The following is a 13674-nucleotide window of genomic DNA, read 5'->3' as shown; positions in this document are numbered from 1 at the left end:
AATTAATGGTTTATTAAGGGTTGGTATAGGTTTTATTTTTCTTTATAAATGTAAACTTTGCTAAATAGCTGTGTTTAATGAAATCATGATGTGTGTTGTATAACTTAATTTTTGTACAATATTTTCAATCCTCAACTCTATAAGGTAGGTATGTCTCTGTTTTTCAAAAGAGAAAATCGAGGCTCAGAAATTAGATGATAGAGCTGAATGCTTTTGACAAAGTATGTTTAAACCCTTTTATTTAGTTTAGGACTTAATCTGAAAGTTTCAAGTCATGTCTAATGTTATCTGTCAGGTATCCTTTTGAAATTGTCTACTATAGAGTATCATAGAAGTTCAGGTTTTACAAAAGAAATTTATGATTTCTTTAAGTTGATTTTTAGAGAGAGAGGAAGGGAGAGAAACATTGATGTGAAAGCAAAACGTCCATCAGGTGCCTCCTGCACGCCCCCTACTGGGGATCGAGCCCCCAACCTGAGCATGAGCCCTGACCAGGAATAGAACTGGCAACCCTCCAGTGCACCGGGACATCACTCAACCAACTGAACCACACTGGCCAGGGCAGGAAACTTTATTATTCACCATAGATTCAGATCTATCATATGCATAGTCCTTTGATGAGGCTTTTGATCTATATTCTGTCACTCTACTTCTCACACAGAAATTGAAAGTATGTCATTCCCTCCTTGAGTGACTAGAATTTGCTTTAAAATAGCAGATTTTAAGTCCTCAATTTTCTTTTAGTTCTTACGTATTTTATTACCAATTTCCCCTATGACAAGCATTCTTTTTATATGGAGTGGGATGCAAGGAAACAGATTTTGTTAGCAAAGACAAAGGGGAGAATGGCTGTTGTCTCAGCAGCCAGGAGCACCTGCCACACTGCTGTAGAGGAATTACTGCTTTTTTGTTAGTTGACTTTGTATTCAATTTAGTGAACTTTCTTACCCTAAGAGTTTGTAGGGTTTCTATTTAAGATTATATTATCTGCAAATAATACCATTCTTTTTTCATCCTTGTATGAAATACCTCATTTCTTTTTTAATTGCTAGGGCTGGCATCACCAATTAAGAGTAGGAGCAGCTATAATAGCAAGCACTCATTACCTTATTTCTAATCTTAAAATGCTTCTTGATTTTCTCAAGCTGTTAACTCACTGATACAATCTAAAGCCACTAATATTCCCTTTGCTAGTCTTGTCAATCACAACACTTAATCCCACTTCAACTACCATTTATAGCATTGATTCTTAGTTAAGATACCTCATTTCTATTATTTTCAATGGTTTTTATGATGACTAGGTGCTGCTGAAATGTATCTATTTTTTTTAAATATTTTTTATTAATTTCAGAGAGGGAGAGATAGAAACATCAATGATGAGAGAGAATCATTGACTGGCTGCCTCCTGCACACACCCCCACTGGGGATTGAGCCTGCAACCTGGGCATGTGCCCTTGACCAGAATCAAACCCAGGACCCTTTAGTCCACAGGCCGATGCTCTATCTACTGAGCCAAACTGGCTAGGGTGTATCTGTCTTGTTTTAAAAAGCATATTGAGACTTCTGGAGCTGGAAAACAATGCAGTAGCCTGATTATAAATATGCCCCTCACTCTCCCAAAACAACCATAAAATCAAGTAGAACAAATAAAAACTACACAGGATTCATGCCTTCATTACTGGAATACAAATTTAAGTACAAAACAACTTTTCCAGTAGGGACCTTGCTACCACCATAAGCATGTGGGTACTGAGAATGTGGAACGAGGTTAAATCACTTAGTGCAGTGGTCGGCAAACTCATTAGTCAACAGAGCCAAATATCAACAGTACAACAATTGAAATTTCTTTTGAGAGCCAAATTTTTTAAACTTAAACTTTTTTTTTTAAATATATATTTTATTGATTTTTTACAGGGAGAGGGAGAGAGAGTTAGAAACATTGATAAGAGAGAAACATTAATCAGCTGCCTCCTGCGCACCCCCTACTGGGGATGTTCCTGCAACCAAGGTACATGCCCTCGACCAGAATCGAACCTGGGACCCTTCAGTCCGCAGGCCAACACTCTATCCACTGAGCCAAACCGGTTAGGGCTAAACTTAAACTTCTTCTAACGCCACTTCTTCAAAATAGACTCTCCCAGGCCGTGGTATTTTGTGGAAGAGCCACACTCAAGGGACCAAAGAGCCGCATGTGGCTCGCGAGCCGCAGTTTGCCGACCACGGACTTAGTGGATCAGCAGAATGGAATAGAAGACTTAGAGGAAGCACAGGCAGAATCTATAGTAAGAAAAAGTGACGTAAATGCGAACTATTGAACACAGATTGAGACTTGATAGATCATTCCCCTCACTTCAGGAAAAGGTTTGAAAATGTGTGGGACCAAGAACAACAGCCTCATAGAAGTGGTGTTTCTGGGGGAGAACTGGGAGAACCAGACATGAAGAAGAGATGGTGAAAGGAAAAGGATGAAATGTAAGACTGGCAGAAAAGAGAAACAAGGTATATTGATCTTCGCACCCTCACCAACAAATCCTTAAACTGCACAGAAGAGGGTGAACAGACAGATAAGATCCCTCAAATGAAGAATTCTTGTCCATGAGATTATTTAGAGTGGAGTATAGCAGTCCACACACATAAAAACTATTGCAAAAAGTCCAAAAATGTAAATTAAAGCCTTTCTGATGATAAATGTCTCCCCAAAAGCAGTCACAAAGTTAAAGAAAAATAACCCTTTTAAAAGGATGAGAAAGTGGATCGGCTGGCGTGGCTCAGTGGTTGAGCGTTCACCTATGAGCCAGGAGGTCATGGCTCAATTCCTGGTCAGGGCACATGTCTGGGTTGTGGGCTCCATTCCCTATGGGGGTTATGCAGGAGGCAGCCAATCAATGATTCTCATCATTGATGTTTCTATCTCTCACCCTTCCTCTGAAGTCAATAAAAATGTATTTTACAAAAACTACACTGAGATACAATTCCTTACCCAACAGATTAGCAAAAAATCAAAACTTGAGTCTACACCCAGTTGGCAAAGCTGTGGGAAACAGGCACTCTCCTACATTGGTGGTGGGGATGCAAAATGGTACAACCTGTGAAGCAAAATTTGGCAGTATACAGCAACACTCTATACGCATCTACTCTTCACCCAGCAAACCCAGCTCTAGGAATTTACCTAGAAGTTATACCTCAAAAATACATTTGCATAAGTTTATTCATTATAGCATTATTTGTAATTGCAAAATATTAGAAGCTTAGTGCCCAAGCATAAAAGATTGGTTGGATAAACGGGTACACACACAACAGAGTACTCTGCAGCTGTCAAAAAAAGGATAATCTCTATGAACTGTTATGAAATTATTTTTAGGAGATGTTAAGTGAAAAGTAAAGTGCAAAAGATCATACACATCATTTGTGTAAGAAAAAAAAGGAAGTAAAAACAAACATCTATAATTTGCTTCTCAAAAAGGAAACAATGGAAGGATAAACCAGAACATAGTGAAGTTGGTTACCTTTAACAGGTGAGGAATGGAGTGGAAGGGATTTGGGACAGAGTGGTACTTTTCTGATTATAATTTTTAAAAAATATTTTTTATTGATTTCAGAGGAGAAAGAGATAGAAACATCAATGATGAGAGAGAATCATCAATCGGTTGCCTCCTGCACGCCCCACCCTGGGGATGGAGCCTGCAACCCGGGCATGTACCCTGACCAGTAATTGAACCGTGACCTCCTGGTTCATAGTTTGATGCTCAATCAACTGAGCCACCTCAGCCAGGCTGATTATACTTTTTTATAATATTTTTATTTTTGAGAGCATATTAATATGCTACGTTTTTAAAAACAATAAGAATTGGGAAGGGGAAATAACTAAAAATGAAATAGAAACAAATGAACCTAACTGTAGTTTTTCTAGTGAATACCAGAACCAGCCTGGGAAGGGGAGTACAGAGTAGGACTAAGAAGCGCAAACTGAAATAACTTAGGAACACAGTATTTCACTGTATACCCTCAGTCTTGGGAAGGATAGGGTGTATGTTGGGGCAGTGATGGGTGGTAAAAGTGAAAACAAATCCTGAACGCTTTAGTAAGTTTGCTTATTTTAGTGGTATAAATGAAGCAATGGGACACTAAGATATATCACAGGATCGAACAAATGAATAAATGTGTTGATATTGTGGATTGGAATTCTAACTGGAAGACGATAACATAAATATGGAGAGGAAAAAACAGGTATGTCCTTCAACTTTTGGCCTGACTCTAACAATAGAGTCAGTTAGATTCTCTCTCATCATTGATGTTCCTTTTTTAAAAAATATATTTTATTGAGTTTTTACAGAGAGGGAGAGAGATAGAAACATCTATCAGCTGCCTCCTGCATGCTCCCCACTGGGGACGTGCCCCCAATCAACGTATGTGCCCTTGACCTGAATCAAACCCGGAATCCCTCAGTCCGCAGGCCGACACTCTATCCACTGAGCCAAACCGGTTTTGGCTCATCATTGATGTTTCTATCTCCCTCTCCCTCTCCCTCCCTCTCTGAAATCAATAAAATAAAATAAAATAAAATAAAATAAAATAAAATAAAATAAAATAAAATAAAATAAAAAAACACAGAAGACAGTTTCTACCCTCAGGAGCTTATGATCCATTTAAAATGCTTAATTTAAATGATTTTTTGAATGAGTGAGACTTTGACATGATTCAAAGATTAATAAGAGAAAAATTCTCCTGTCACTTCATCTTCCAGCTCCTGTCTCCCCTTCTTGGAAACAACCAGTGTTATTGAATGTATATTCTTCAGAAATACGTTTTAGGTGTATATAAGTACATATATGTAAAGGTTTTATTTCTATCTTTCTTTCCTTACCCAAATGGAAACAGGGCATAAACATTGTTTGATACCTTAAAAAAAACAAAAAACTGTATCCAGCCCTGGCTGGTTTGGCTCAGTGGATTCAGCATCAGCCTGCGGACTAAATGGTCCCAGGTTTGATTTCGGTCAAAGGCACATGCCTGGGTTGTGGGCTCGGTCCCCGGTTGGGGGCATGCAGGAGACAGCCAATCAATGGTTCTCTCTCATCATTGATGTTTCTGTCTTTCTCTCCCTTTCCCTTCCTCTCTGAAATCAATAAAATATACTAAAAACAAAACAAAAAATGAAATAAAATTAAATAAACTGAAAAAAACAAAACAAAAAAAAACCACCCTGTATCCAGAGATTATGCTCTAGTGGTATATGTAGGTAGAACAACTTTCTTTTTTATAGCTGGCTAATATTCCATTGTATAACTGATAATAGCAATAATGGTAATGACATTAAATACTTATTCAGTAGCTACACACTATTCTAAGAGTCTTCCCTATATTAGTATATTTAATCCTCTCAACAATACTATGAAATAGGTATGACTATTATTCCCATGTTGCAGGGATGGAAACTTAGGCATTGATTGTTTAAATAACTTGCCCAATGTCACAAAATTAGCAAGCAATGGACAAGACCAGCTACCTAATTTGTGGAGTCCAGTGCAAAATAAATGTGTGAATCTCTTGTTCAAAAAGCAGGAAAAAAGTGCCATTAAAGGTACTAAAATACAGCTGAAACCGGTTTGACTCAGAGGATAGAGTGTCGGCCTGCAGACTGAAAGGTCCCAGGTTCGATTCCGGTCAAGGGCATGTACCTTGCTTGCGGGCACATCCCTGGTGGGGGCTGTGCAGGAGGCAGCTGGTCGATGTTTCTCTCTCATCGATGTTTCTAGCTCTCTATCCCTCTTCCTTCCTCTCTGTAAGAAATCAATAAAATATATATATTAAAAAAAAAGGTACTAAAATACAAAATGTTTCCCTTTCTTTCATGGTCTCTGTCTTGACTCGTTACGGTTTTTTTTTTTGTTGTTGTTGTTGTTATTTAATGTCATCTAAGCAAAGAAAAATTTTAAAATTTGAATCATCAAGCAAGAATTTTGCCATCTATCTTTACCTTGTGCACTGCCAGTTTTAAAGATCATTTATGTAACTCATATGTTGAATTGCTGAAATTATACAATTATTTATATTTTGTTGCTTGTACCTGCACATGTAATTGTTCTTACCAGAATAGTGGGAACTCTGGATAAACCATCTCAAATGTTTTGATTTCACTTCTTGCTATGGGCATATTCTACTAACACTCCACTTTCAGCTTACTGATGAGTAAGGAAGGACTGAAAGAAAAAGGAACTCCAGACTGCCTTTTCCTTTTTTAAAAATTTTTTTAAATTGATTTCAGAGAGGGAGAGAGAGACAGAAACATCAATGTTGAGAGATAATCATTGATCAGTTGCCTCATGCATGCCTCTCCCTGGGGACCAAGCCCACAACCCAGAAATGTGCCCTGATGGGGAATTGAACCTGAGACCCTTTAGTCCACAGACCAACACTCTATTCACTGAGCCAAACCAGCTAGGGCTGCCTTTTCCTTTATGTCATTTTCAGGATCAGTGATTGGTTAATACAAAGAAGTAACATGAGTCAGAAAAGATAGGATACAGTTCCTTGTCTTTCTCGTTTCTTAGAATATGTTACCTTTTTTCTGGGTTGGAACAGAAAGTTCTATTCAGTCATACATATAACACATATGCCCTGCATTCACTTTGAATCTTGAACTCCCACATTACAGGTCCCCCAGAATTCTGTGCTCATGGGGCATCACCAATGCTTTATGTAAATGGCGTGACAAGGAATGGTGACACCTAATTGTGCATATCTCCTCTGCTTGCTCATGCATTTGCTTCATTGGCCCATTGGACTTCATTTACAAAACCCAAGTTCCAAAGTAAAATCATTAAAAATTTCAAGATGGCAATAGCAGAGTGTGGGACCCTTCTGAGTGTGGGGCCCTATGTGACTGCATAGTTGTTATGCCCATGAAGCCAGCCCTGGTGACAGAGCAGGAGTCAAATAATAATTTATTTAACCAGTCCTATGATGAAGTGCATTTAAGTTTCTTCATCTTTTGCTATTAGAATGTTTGTTAAAAAACAAACTAATAAGTATGTATATACAGATTATCTCAAAATTTGGAAGTAGGGGAATATTTATTATACTTTTTAAATTTTATTTAATGTGCTGATAAAATCCTACTTTTATATTCTCTGGTTGAGATTTAAGGCTTCTTCCTCATGAACAACTGTATGATGACAATGAAATAAACAGCCCCATATTTCCCAATTCTTCAGAGAATATATCAGTAAGATAAATTCTACAGCATTAAACAGTGCCTGCCACATAGTAAGGTGCTCAATAAATATTTAGGGAATAAATGAATAAATTTCTAGAGTTGGAATTACTGAATTAAAAGGTATTTGCAAAAAAAAAGGTATTTGCATTTATAATTTTGATGGTTATTGCCTAATTGCTTTCCATATAGCTCCATAGATATTGGAAGAACTTATATTTTCATCAGTGATGTAAAAAAAATTGTTATTTCTCTCTTTCTATTGCCAACACAACGTTTAGTAAAAGTTTATCTTCATGACCTATTAGATGAAAATAGTATCTCAGTGGAACTTTAAATGCATGTTTTTGTCAAGTTGAGCATCTTTTCATTCATTTAAGAGCCATTCCTGTTTTCATTCTTATAAATTTTCTGTCATAAACTTTGTTCATTTTTTTAGAGATGCTGTTTTTAAAATATTGTCATTGTGAAATATATATACTGAAAATATAAATGTTTTTGTACACTTTAATAAACACTTATAGAGCAAATACTTCTATCCCATCACCTGATCAAAAAGTAGAACACTTGCCTGTCCCTAAGAACAACCTCCGCCCCAATCAAACAAAACTCCCTCTGTCCCGCTAATTCGCCTTTTATTGTGTCCATTTCCTTCCTTTTCTTTATAATCCTAACACCTATCTATGCATCCCTAAGCAATATAGTTCAATTTTGCCTGCTTTTAAACTTTACATAAATGGAATCATACTATGTATGTTTTATGAATCTTGCTTTTTGTGTATGTGTTCAGTATTACCTTTGTAAAAATTTCTATGTCGTTGAGTATAACCATAGTTTATTAATTTTCATGGTATGAATATACAATAATTTGACCATTTTACTCTTGGTAAACATTTGGGATGTTTCCAGTCTGGGGCACTAAGGAACAATGCTGCTATGACTGTTCTTGTACAGGAATACTTATGCTTATTAGTAAAACTAGTATTAAATTAATTTCCAATTGTATTAAATTGTATCGAAGTCTTTTCCAAAGTGGCTGTGCCAGTTTGCACTTCCACCAGAAATGTATGAGGATTGCTGGTCTTTATTTCTTGATTTGTAGGAGGTCTTTATATACAGCATTATGGAAGCTAGCCCTTTGTAATAGGAGTAGCAAAATTTTCTTTCCAAGTTTGCAATCTCTTTAAAGAGGCACTGATGTTCTTCCAACCACCCCTAGAGGAATGAAAATGTAACTGGAAGAAGTGAAGTATTCTAAATTTGAAGCATTTAAATAAAAAGTAGGTGCTCTGGGTTAGTCACTCTTAATTTGCTATTATACATGCCATTAATACAAATAATCATACCAGGAACTTTCATGGAATGCTCTGGAATACAAGATGCAAAATGTAATAATAATGGTAGTTAAAAACTGCAGTGTTAAATTTAGTATATGTATTAACTAATTTAATCCTCACAAAAACCCTAGGATGTAGGTACTATTTTTTCACCCCATTTTACAGATACATGAAATAAAAAGCTGGATTAAAGATGTTTTCTAGGGCCAATTTAAGTAAAATTAATAAACTCAGGAAATATTCTTTTTTAACTGAAAAAGGTTTCTTTTTATAATTTGTTTTTCCTCTTGGGGATTAATGATACCCCATCTTGGGTTCCTTTTCCCCATCTTCTCAGATCTGCTATATACTGTATAGCTCTTTTTCTTTGAAGAAAGACAACCTGTATATATCTTTTGTCCAACCCTCACTATAGTCCCTTGCTCTTTTAGTCACCGGGATATCAGAAATCTGCAGGTAGAGAGTGCTTGGAGCAAATGGGAAAGGAGTAGAGAGAGCAAGAGAAAAGAAGCCAAGGGAAGGGTCACAGCCTGGCATGGTATGTGGAAGGTGGAAGGAATGCTTTCTTTAGGGTATGGTTTCCTAAACTGTGGTCCACAGATTAGGAAATCAATGAATTTACAAAAGCATATATGCCTTAATTTTGCTAAAGTGTAACAGAAAATTAGCATTTCCTTCCAGTACAAATGGAGACAACAAACCAAGTAATATTAGCAGTACCTGTGATCTTGTCACCAACTGAAATTACAGATTTTTTTCAAATATATTACAGTTGTTGCAGAGATCTTGAAATATTATTTATGTTAATTTACTGCCTCAAAGTTACTGTGGTTATTAGGTCTTATTATTTAATACATTAATATAAAATACATTAATATCATATAATTGAAAATTGTGGTTTAATATCATTGCTTTCCTTTGCATTCCTATGTATGTTTGCTATGCATTTGAAAACATTCTGAGAAGAGGACCATATGCTTCATCAGACTGAAAAGGGTCTGTGGTTTGAAAAAATTAAGAACGCTGCTAAATGGGTATTTTCTTGGCTTTCATTCTTTACTAAATAAGCCTAAAGAGGGTCCCTGAAGTGAGTCTCAAGACCGGTGAGGCTCTTATAGTTTTATTATTCTATTTTTCCAGATACCCTTCCTCCCTTAACGTTCATGCTTCTTCAATATTGTTTTTCTTACCTAACTGACCCTCCTTCTGTTTCTTTTCATCCTCCTGTGGGTTTCTTTTACATTTCTATGGGGAGTTTATCCTTTAGCATGTCACCAGTCACCATATTTAGGCAGGGACTCCCAGATCTCCCCTAGTCCAGCTTTTCCACTCTTTACCAGTTCCATAACTCCAGTTGCCTCTAGGACACATCCCCTTAGTTTTACCACTGGTATCTGGGTCTTAATATATTAAAAACTAAAATTCCTCCCTAAATCTGCACGTTGTCCCACTTTGTCTGGACGACCATCTTGTCTGTCCTCCTGGTTTTCCAACCTTAGAATTGTTTTTAAATTTAAATCATTTACTTAACAACAACCACAAAACACCTGGAATCTTTGTGAATGGTACAAAAATCAAAAGATACAAAAGGATGTGCAGTGAAATGTTGTCTTCCTTCCACCTGGTCTCCTAGGCACTCAGTCCTCCCGCCCGGGAGGAAACCACTGTTACTAGCACTTTGAGTCATTTTGATTCCTTCTGATATTGGCGATATCACAAGTCCTTCCCTGTTTGTGAGATGTGTACCCTTTCCTCCCCAGGCTCTCGTGACCTTATATCAGACTGACTTTATATGTAAGTATTTGTATGTGTATATTTTATAGACACATATAAAATCTCGATGGCCTTCCGGCCTCGAGTTTTCATCACGTCGCTTCCTGGATGAAGAGCCTACAAGGGTGAGGGGCCGCGGTTGGGGGTGATGGAGAAGAGGGTCTAAAGGGGACTTAGGTAGAGGGCTCGGAGTGGCCGACTGGTGGGAAGCTCTGCCAGGATGCCTATTTCTGTCCTTCCCAGCGCCGGCCTCCTTTCAGTCCTCCGGTTCAAATGTCTCTCTTTTCCCAAAGCCGAGACAGAGACAGCGAGATACACAGAGACAGAGACGCCGGGGCACCAGCATCCTCTCCCCCTTCTGTCCCGCCCCGCCGCTCTGACGGACAGCCGCCATCAGCCAATGCTACTCACGATGTGCTCTGGAAGGGCCAATGGGAGACAGAGGAGGGCGGAAGATTCCCCGCCCCCACTTCTAGGCTTGGTTGAGCCGTGCAGGTAGGTCCGGGGCCCGGGGAGCCGCCGTTGGCACTGGTGCCCCGGGGGGGTGGGTGCCCGAGTCGGTAGGGGTGATGGTGGGGAAGGGGAGGAGGTCCCGTCCGCGGGAACCCAAGGGGGCGGCCCGGCCGGGAGGCGGGGGGCCGCAGGGCCCGTGGAGCTGGCGCCGCCGAGGGCCCTGGAAGCGGCTGGGCTGGGGGAGCGGAGAAGCGTGTGTGGGGCATAGAGACCCCCGCCCCGTTCCCACTCCCAGGACTGGGCCGCGGGCTGCCTGCCGAAGGGTCGGGGGCCTGGTGCCCGGGGGCCGGCCGAGGCCGGGCCTAGGGCCGGGGGCGCCGAGGAGAGCCCGGGGCGCAAGGCCGAGCCGAGGTGGGACGGACCGACGCGGAGGGGAAGGGAAGCTGCATCCCGCGGGCCGCCCCTCCTGAAGCGAGCCGGGGCAACGGCCGCGGGCGCCCCTGCCCTGAGCCCACTTCCCCGGTCGCCCCCTCTCTAACAATGGGGATGGGGCAGAAGGAGTCACCCTACTGCGGGAAGGTGAGGCGGGTAGGTTTGGGACCAGGGTCCAAGGTGGGGGGAGGGGTGGGAACTCGGGCTGTCCCCTTTCTCTTCTCCCCATGCCTTTTGCAGTGGGGATCCCCGAGGGGCTCCTAAATCCTCCTGAGACTTGGGTCAAGAGTCAAACTCCTTCCCCTTACCCCAACCCCCCCCCCAAAAAAAAAAAAAAAATCCGATGAGCGTTAGGGAAAGTGATGGCAAGTCTTCCAAGCCCAAGTGACAAATGTATAGCAGGAGCAAATCTACACCAGAACATTTTAAAAACATTTTTCTTTAGAAAATGAGGGTATTGTAGTCTTTTGATTTTTCGAAATTTATTTTATAGAGGTGGGTGCTGTTATTTTTGTTCCTATTCAGGCAAGCCTCCATTTTAAGCAAAGCAATAACTGGTTAAGCTGGAATTTTCGTTCAGGCCTAGGATTTGAACAAGGATTCTGCGAGAGAGGTCATTTAATCCATCCTCCTACCTCCAGGCAAACTTGCCTCCCTCCCGGTCCTCAAAATTAAGTTGTTTGGTTTGCTTTTAAAGATCTCTAGGAAAGAAGGGCCTTTTATTTGCTTGTAGCACTTCAGTCAAGAATAGGTTTTTAAGTAGAATGGGTTCTGAAACTTAATAAAATTTAGGACAATGAGAGTGATCAGAGAGGTTTTCATAAAATAAAATTAAACATGGCAAGGGTCTTTTTTAGATGGTCAGTTAACAAATCACTTTCCATAGTGTTTATGAAGTACCCTGGATGGATAATTATTTTTCTGTCTGGGATTTTGGTTTTCTAACGACTTGATATTATCTAAAATTTTATATTATCTAAAATATGTATTACACATTTAATCCACTTTTTATGTAAAATAGATTTCTCCATATATATGGATATACACATGCCCAGAGTTGGTAATTTCCAAAGAGGATGTGTTTTGTACTTCTCTTTAGGATGGTGAGGCAGTAGTACTTCAAATCTCTGTCCACATAGCTTAAACTGTTTACTCATTCTTGATCATTTTTTTAGTCTAAATGAAGGTCTTCTCTTTCAGATACCTTCTTGAAACAAAACATTTTTTCCACCTGCCGATACTTGGTAACTGAGGGATTACTAAGACTCCCTTCTTGCTCCTTTTTGAGTATTGTCTGAACTATTCCTGACACTATGAATGCTATTCGGATGCCTCTTAAGGTAAGATGTGTTATTTTTAAAATTAAAGGCCTAATTTATTTTTAGAATTGAGAATATTCTAATTCTCAAATTTGCAATTCTTTAAACCTCTTACCTGACATTCCTTTCCACTCAAAAACTACTATTGTGTTTGCTTCCTAGGATTGATTGGTGATTCCTTACTTTGTATTGCTACTTTTCTTGGTTATTGGAGTTAAAATATTAGTGAAGTTCTCAAATTAACTTGCATTATATATAATATGTGTTATTTTTTTTTTTTAACTTTAAGTTATGACACCCACATAGTTGTAAAATTCTGCTCCTATCTAAGTAGGATGGATGGGCAATTCTGACATCTAGTTCCACTTTCAAACAAGTGCTTTAGAGTCATAGGTACTAGGGTGTGACCCACTCTTGCAAATCTGTAGCTGATTCATGTGTTACAAAAGATGTGTCATTAACCATTTGTTTATCTGAAACTTCATATAGGATATAAGAACATTCTAAGACCAGTTGGTTTATGGATACAACTCTGTTGGAGAGTGACCCTGCTGTTTCCTAGTCCTTTTACATGGGAATGAATTTACATTATTTTTCTCAACAGGTAGCACTTTGTGCCACGTTTCACCTTCACAGGACAAACCTCTTTTGGGCAGTGTGGACAGATGATCTTTTATTTTTTCAAATATGTTTTTATTGATTTCAGAGAGGAAGGGAAAAGTAGAGAGAGAGCGAGAAACATCCATGATGAGAGAGAATTATTGATTGGCTGCCTCCTGCCTGTTCCCCGCTGGGCATGTGCCCTGATGGGGAATCAAACCCTGACCTCCTGGTTCATAGGTTGATGCTCAACCACTGAGCCTCACTGGCCGGGCAACAGATGATCTTTAGATGAAAAAAACCACTCATTGATACAGTTTTTCTCTAGTCTCTTGGCTGCTTTCAATCTCTTGTACATAGACGGCCAAAGGACACTCCATTGAGACTAAGCAGAGGGGCCAAGTTTAAGACATATGTAGGGAGGAAGGATGGAGAGAGAAAGACAAGGAGTAATGGAAACCCTCCAGCTTCACCAGGTGGCACGGGTTGCCTTCCTTTGGAGCTAGATATTAGTGTAATTAGATAATTTGTTGTGTGGTAATCTTTC

Source organism: Eptesicus fuscus, chromosome 20 (genome assembly GCF_027574615.1).
Source record: "Eptesicus fuscus isolate TK198812 chromosome 20, DD_ASM_mEF_20220401, whole genome shotgun sequence".
Lineage (NCBI taxonomy): Eukaryota > Metazoa > Chordata > Mammalia > Chiroptera > Vespertilionidae > Eptesicus > Eptesicus fuscus.
The sequence above is the reverse complement of the archived record's forward strand: the minus strand, read 5'-3'. Positions refer to the sequence as shown.